The following is a 7125-nucleotide window of genomic DNA, read 5'->3' on the forward strand; positions in this document are numbered from 1 at the left end:
TGTCGGCACCAAACCAAATGGCAAATCCGCAAAATAATTATCGCAGGGAGTTTATGATTGGTGCAGACTTTGGACATCGTATTGTTTCATCCAGTCATGTATCAGGTTAGAATATAGACTATATCAGTCCACTCCTTCGGGTACCTCCCACACAAAATTCGGATAAAATGAAGTTTAATAGCTCCTCTCGCATCGTTTGGATTCTTTTTTTCAGTAGGTTTTTCGAGCGGCCTCATTTACAACGATACAATTTTTTCCGGAGTACGTCAATACTTCCAGAGATAATGGGCCAAGAGCTCCAAAAACCTGCCGGCACATACTAAAATTGCTATTTTCAAGATAACTCTAAAACTTTTTCAAAAATTTCTTCCAAGCTTTGGAATTCAATAAAATATGTAGCCTGTTTTCGGGGGCCTTCTCTGTACACTCCCCGACAATTTCAGGAAAATAGGTTCAGTAGTTTTTGCAGAAAAAAAATTTAAATTGAAAATTGAAAAAAGCGAGCGTGGTAAAATTTTCTTTGAAGTTGGGTTATGAGTTTTATTCATAAAGATATGTATCCTATTTTCACCGCGGGTCATCCCTGTACATTCCCTGAACATTTCAGGAAAATCGGTTCAGTAGTTTTGTAGACGTCACATATTTAAAAAAGTGGGCGAGGTCAAGCCTTTTGGTCCTAAAAAAGTAGGTAAGGTTGGAAACATAACCTCAATTGTCTAGCAAATTAATTTTCAATTTCAGGAAAATCTGTTCAGTTGTTTTTGTTGACAAAAAAATAAATACAATTGAAAATTGAAAAAAGTGGGAATAAAAGTGGACGTGGTCAAATTTTCTTTGCATAGTTATCCAAATTAGTCCAACAGTTTTCAACTGATGCCATTACCAACGAACGACATTTGATTTTCATTTATAGAGATTTATTTTTGAATGAATGCATTTCGATTTTAATTTGAATACAAATTTACTTTTTGATTTTTATCGACAAGTAAGACCTTAACGCCGTTTTCAGCCTGGCAAAAACTTTTAAAATACCGAAATTCGGGCGGTAGCCTTCTATGGGGGCTAAATTAAAATGTAGCTTTTTATAGACAAATATTTGTTGGAATATGATAATCGTTGCCGACGGACAATAGCTTATCGATATCCGTCCGTCTGTCTGTTTGTCTGGCTGGCTGGTGCGCACGATAACTCTCGAACGGATCAACCGATTCGAACCAAATTTTGGGTATCGTAATATTTTGTCCAAGCTTAGTTTAAGTTCAAAGGTGGGCCAGTAAGTTTCAGTACGTTGTCCTTTCTGCTCCCTTTATGGCGGTATAATTTTTTTCTTGCGCAAGTCCATACTTCCTGAGGTATTGGCCTAAAAGCTATAAGAAAAACTGTCGGCACCAAACCAAATGGCAAATCCGCAAAATAATTATCGCAGGGAGTTTATGATTGGTGCAGACTTTGGACATCGTATTGTTTCATCCAGTCATGTATCAGGTTAGAATATAGACTATATCAGTCCACTCGTTCGGGTACCTCCCACACACAATTCGGATAAAATGAAGTTTAATAGCTCCTCTCGCATCGTTTGGATTCTTTTTTTCAGTAGGTTTTTCGAGCGGCCTCATTTACAACGATACAATTTTTTCCGGAGTACGTCAATACTTCCAGAGATAACGGGCCAAGAGCTCCAAAAACCTGCCGGCACATACTAAAATTGCTATTTTCAAGATAACTCTAAAACTTTTTCAAAAATTTCTTCCAAGCTTAGTTTAACGTAATTTAATATTTCGAGTACTTTATGAAGAAGTTTGATTACTAAAAATGTTTGGTATATGTCAGTGATTTGATATAGCCCCACATTACAGCACCTACATATTTTAAAGCAAATTCCGGATACAAAATCAATATATTTTTTATACGGCATAATTATTGTGTTTGGTTTGTTTTTATACCCTCAACCATAGAATGGAGAGTATATTAAGGGCCTGTTTATGTATGTATGTCGATAAGAAAATGAATGCGTAAGAAAAACTACAAATGTTGAGTGTGTTTTTCAAATTTGTTTTTTGTTTTGAAGCAAAAGCAAAGGAAATAATATTCCCAAAACTAAAGTTTGGCTGTGTTTCATTCGCACACATTTTCGTTTCGAAATACATAAACAGGGGGGTAAATTTATTTTTCTGTTTGTAACACATCGAACTAATCATTTGCGACCATATAAAGTACATATATATATTTTTGATCAATATAAAATTCGAAGAAGATCTAGCCATGTCCGTCTGTTGTAATCACTCTAGCGTTCGCAATAATTGAGCTAGAGTGCTACATTTTTGTATTTTTTCCATAGGCAGGTCAAGCTCGAAGATAGGCTATATCGGCTCACGTTTTGGTATAGCCCCCATATAACAGTACCTCCCGATTTTAGGTATTTTGGGGATTTTAGCTACATTTCTTGGCCAAACTACTTGTAATTTCACATGTGGGGTCTCCAGTGGTCACAAAACATCTCCATTAAAAACCGTCAACATAGGTCTACGTTTTTGGTACCGCCCCCCATATAACGGTCTCTCCCGATTTCCGGTATTTTGGGGATTGTAGCTACATTTTGTGACCGAACTAGCTGTAATTTTGCAGTCAAGGCTCCTAGTGATAACAAAACAACTCCACCAAAAACTGTCAACATAGGTCCATGTTTTGGTATAGCCCCTATATAACGGTACCTCCCGATTTTCAGCATTGTGAGGATTTTAATAACAGTTCTTATCCGAACTATTTATAATTCGGCATTTGAGGTTCCCAGAGGTCATAAAACATCTCCACCAAAAACTGTCAACATAGGTCCATGTTTTGGTATGGCCCCCATATAATGCTACCTCCAGATTTTTGGTATTTTGAGGATTTTAGCTACAATTTGTAACCTAATTTGTAATTTGACGTTTGAGGTTCCCAGTGGTCACAAAACATCTCCACCAAAAACTGTCACTGATCCATGTTTTGGTATTGCCCCCATATAACGGTACCTCCCGATTTTCGGTATTTTGGGGATTTTAGCTACATTTGTTGGCCAAACTACTTGTAATTTCACGTTTGGGGTCCCCAGTGGACACAAAACATCTCCACCAAAAGCCGTCAACATAGGTCCACGTTTTGGTACCGCCGCTATATAACGGTCCCTCCCGATTTCTGGTATTTTGAGGATTTCAGCTACAATTGTGGACCGAAGTATCTGCAATTCGACATTTGAGGTTTCCAGTGGTCACAAAACTTCTCCAACAAAAATTATCAACATAGGTCCACACTTTGATTTATCCCCATATAAGGTTTCCAACCGATTGAAGACATTTCTATATGCATTTTTTACCTTATTTAGGTATCAGTGGTCACAGAATATCTCCGCTTCAAATTGTGGACAGGATAGAAAATAATTATTACATTTTAGTTCAGAATGTTTTATGGTGGAGGGTGTAAAAAGTTCGGCCCGGCCGAACTTAACGCTTTTTTACTTGGTTTTTCTTTTGGTCAGTGGCTGAGGGTGTATCTCCGCCAGCACAGATGATTGATACTTTCTTACTAGTTTTTCAAAATATTGTAGGTAAACATACTCATTTATTTCGCTGGTCTTGTCAGAAGTTGAAACATCTGATTGAAAACACCTCGCTTTCAAAACATATTTTTCCATAAATTATTTTAGTAATAATTTTAATGCATATTAAAATTATTATTAAAATAATGTTACTTTTTAAATTAACCGAACGCAATTGAAAGAGCTTGCAGCAACATTTTGGCCACCAGTTATATAAGATTTGTCTAAGTAGTATACCTAACGCTCGGGAATCTAATCAAGTTCTGCCGATGACTAAATGTACAGTCAAACTTCTCTACAACGAACTTCCCTATAACGAATTTTTCTCTATAACGAAGAAAAATTGAGAACACAGCTTTTTCAGCACATTTTCACCTATTTTAACCTCTCTATAACGAACTTCCCTATAACGAATGCTTCTCTATAACGAAATGTTTTTATTGCACAAGTGGGATTTCCCACACAAAATAACCTCTCTATAACGAATTTTTGTAAAACTTTATCTCATTGATACTATTGATACACAATAAATGAGAAACAAAACACATTCATAACGCTCTTTTTATTGATGTACACACTAAAAAAGAGAAACAAAAGTCATATACCTGCGCTTTTAGAATGAACATTGCTTCAAAATAAGTGCCTAATTGCTCGGAAATTAGACATCTATGGTGAAACAACTGACCATTGTTTTAAAAAGGCCGGTTTTCTTAGTACAGCTATAGAAGCTGCTGATACCGAAGAAAATAATATTTCACCAACAAAATAAACAAAAATAATAATGAAGATGTTACGATTGGAAACCATGTTACTGTATATTGCGATGCTTTCAATATAATTTATCTCTTTTTGGGAGTTTCGAAACAATGTTCCCGATCATATGTTTCTTCCATTGCAAATTGATAAAGCATAGTGGCAAAATCATAAACAATTTAAAGTCACTTCTTATTTCACTTCTAAATAAAATTGCAATTTATGTTTATTCGTATAGTCAAATTAACCATTTTGCCTTGGATCTTCTATAACGAATTTTCTCTATAACGTAGTAATTCTTTGGTCCCCAAGTGCTAAGTTATAGAGAAGTTCGACTGTATATCTAAATCTCAACTTAGTAATTTACTTACCTTTAATTTTGTCTGTTGATCAACAATTTATCAAATCTAGAAAGGAGAAACAAAAATCAAATTAATCCCCATTAATGTGTAATTATCGAACACTTATATTCTAATTAAATTGACATTTAAATAGGAAGTTTCATGATGACATCCCCTAACCACAGCAAATAAAAAAGTCCCATTTTCTCACCCCTATACTTATTAACATAAACCAACCACCACTTCAAGCTTTAAATAACAAAAAAAGACTAATATTGTGTTTCAATTTCTAACAAGGAAAAGGTTTCTCCCAAAAAATTTCACAGAGTTCAATGAACCTACTGAAACATAGAACAGGACAATAAAAAACAGAACAAAAAATATGGGACACTTTTGTTTTGGTCAACTCACTTCATTTCATGTTTCGAAAATTGCTCAAAGGGTATTCGATATTAAGGATACAATTTTGTCACAAACACTCTCGTGCTTCAGACGTAATGTCACATGAAACGAGTAGTGTGGGGAAGAAATGAAGAATAGAAGCAACTGACGCGTGTCTGATGGTCACTTCGTGTGGTTGTTTAATAAGAGAGCATGAAACACCTGCCGTTACATAAACGACATAAAGTTTAACCGTACCTTTTATATGTGATATAAAACAGAGTGGGTATTCTAGTTAGTGTTTAAGTAAATGCCAGTAATGGCAGAATACCATCTTAGAAATTATCGCTCATTTACACAAACAGTGCCATAAGTAAAAAAATGTGTTTTCTGAGTTAGCAATTTCTATTTTTTTCTACGACAACTACTTTATCTTGTGTAAAATTTGAATGCTGATATCTATAAAACTCGACGAGTTTCAGCTCATTTACTACCGATTCGGTCCAAAATTTGGCTTTCGTAATATTTTTTCCAAACTTAGTTTAAGTTCGAAGAAGGGGCGGTCCACTCCTTCCGGTACCTCCCACACAAAAGTTCGAAAATGTTCGGAATATTTGTTTGCACCATAACTCTTGATTGGAGCAACCGATTGGGTCCATGCTTTGCACATCGCGAAATTTTTACCAGTCTTAGATGAGGTTCTAATATGGACTTAGTCGGTCCACTCCTTCCCACACAACATTTCGGAGAAGTTCAGTTTAGGACCTGCTCTCGAATCGCTTTGGTTTTTGTTGTAGCAACTTGTATTTACTGTCCCCTAAACGATGGTACAAGTTTCATTAGGGGCAATTCCATACTGCCTGAGAAAATGGCCTAAAAGATGCACAAAAAACCCCTATGACACCGTGTGTAGTAGTTGGAGCGCAAAAAATTTGACCTTCGTAATATTTTGCCCAAACTTATTTTTAGTTCGAAGATAAGCCATATAGGTCCACTCCTTCAGATGTAAAAATATTCGGAAAAATTGTACACACGATAACTCTTGAAGGGAGCGACCGATTTGGTATATATCCATATATCCTACCATATCTACCTGACATAGATCAGATTTGAATAGTGTCTATATTTCTCCACTCATTCAGGTACCTCCCGCACAAAATTTCGGATAAGTTCACTTTAAAACCTGCTCTCCGATCACTTTGATTTTTGTTGAACCAACTTGCATTCGCTGCACGGTAAAAGTTTTTTTCAGGGCAAATCCCTACTTCTTGAGAAAACAGCCCGAAAGGTGTTAAAACCTCTAGCCGTACATATGTAATGGCTGGAGATAACTATCGAACTTATCAACCGATTTGGTCCAAAATTTGGCCTTCGTCATATTTTGTCCAAATTTAGTTTCAGTTCGAAGATGGGCAATACAGGTCCACAACTTCCGGTACTTCCCCCCAAAATTAAAAAAATGTCACTAAAATGGTATGCACGATAGCTCTTGAACGAATATTCATTCCAAATGTAGTTTATCTTCTAAGTTCAAAGGAAAATTGAAATGTCCAAAAAGTGCCAAAAAATTCTGAAAAGACCCTACATATATTCGATCTGTCCTTAGATGAAAGTTTCAATTCACAAAGGCTGATGGTATATCTCTGTCCTCAAAGCCGACTGATACTTTTTTACTTGTTCTTCCATATAAGTGTTAAAATAAAAACAAGTAAAAGAGCGTTTAGTTCGACCGGGCCGAAGTTTTTATACCCTCCACCATTAAATATGCTGAACTTATATGGAATAATCAATTTTATGTGGAGATTTATATATATATATATATATATATGGGGGCTAAACCAAGACATGGACTTTTATTGACAATTTTTGGTCGAGAAGTTTTATGATAACTGGGAACCACAAATGTCAAATTACAGGTAGTTCGGTAAAAATTGTAGCTACCGTTATATGGGGGACACACCAAAACCTGGGAACTTCAAATGTTTGATAAGCGCAATTTCGCTAAAAATTCAAAATACCGAAAATCGGGAGGTACCGTTATATGAGGGTTACACCTAAACATGGGTATATGTAGAC

Source organism: Musca autumnalis, unplaced genomic scaffold, assembly GCF_047663935.1.
Source record: "Musca autumnalis isolate F117 unplaced genomic scaffold, ASM4766393v1 scaffold_1, whole genome shotgun sequence".
Lineage (NCBI taxonomy): Eukaryota > Metazoa > Arthropoda > Insecta > Diptera > Muscidae > Musca > Musca autumnalis.